Consider the following 886-nt stretch of genomic DNA (forward strand, 5'->3'; position numbering starts at 1 on the left):
ATTTCCTCTCAAACTACCTTGAATCAAAATTGAATGGCTGGGTAACAATAATTGGCTTACCGTCAACATCATTTTCAAGAGCTATTTTAAGACGCATATAACTACTACTGGCCATGAAAGAATCTTTTCAAAGACTGCAGTAGAAAGATGAACCGAGGTAGTGATTCTTAATAGCAAGAGTAGATTGGCGAATTCGCGATCCGCCCACTCACTAATGAATAATTATAAAAAGGTGAGAGAACAATTAGAGATAAATTATAATAATAACTATTATAAGAAAAGTTTTGAAGCAAAAGAAAACAAAATAGAAGTAAAATAATTCAACTGAGACTGTATTGTGCACATCAGTGATATTATTACTGTTTGGTGGTACGTGAGACCCTCCCATTAATCAGGGACCATCAATCCATCAAGATCCAATGAAATTAAATATTAATTAAACAAACAATGCAGGCATTAATTATAAGAGTGATTTATAAAGTATTTGTGAGTGTCTGGTTTCACGACATTGCTCCATGGACATAATGATATCTTTAGATAAAATCCTACGCTGTTTCGGTCTGTTAGTTCTTGAAGTCGACTAAAGAAACAAGAAACTGTTACTGGTTGCTTACCCTCTCAGGGACACACCATGACACCATATCCATTCCACCCAACCCCTCTCTCAATCTCACCCTCATCTCTCTACCACACTGTCTCTAGGTGTGTGCTAATAATGAAGCACATATGTCACATTCTCTCTCACTCCTCATCACTCTCTCTCCTTACAGGTGAGTTGAATACAGAAGCTATGGATGCATTTCCAGCACTAGGGCTTGCCTAAAAAAAAATTGAGCTGATAATTTTAATAGTGTAGATAATAGATATACACATAGGGGTAGGAACA

At 36.3% G+C, this 886-nt stretch overlaps 1 long non-coding RNA gene across 1 annotated transcript; it reads right to left on the bottom strand.

Annotated features, from left to right (window-relative positions):
• Positions 1–415: 415 nt before the first annotated feature.
• Positions 416–870, bottom strand: LOC109593285 (uncharacterized). The gene is made up of 2 exons (XR_002190863.1): positions 769–870; positions 416–580 (listed from the first exon to the last, which is right to left on the bottom strand). It is a non-coding gene; the product is annotated as an uncharacterized LOC109593285 (long non-coding RNA).
• Positions 871–886: the final 16 nt, after the last annotated feature.

This window comes from Amphimedon queenslandica, unplaced genomic scaffold, assembly GCF_000090795.2.
Source record: "Amphimedon queenslandica unplaced genomic scaffold, v1.1 AMPQUscaffold_2182_Cont25815, whole genome shotgun sequence".
In the NCBI taxonomy this organism is placed as follows: domain Eukaryota; kingdom Metazoa; phylum Porifera; class Demospongiae; order Haplosclerida; family Niphatidae; genus Amphimedon; species Amphimedon queenslandica.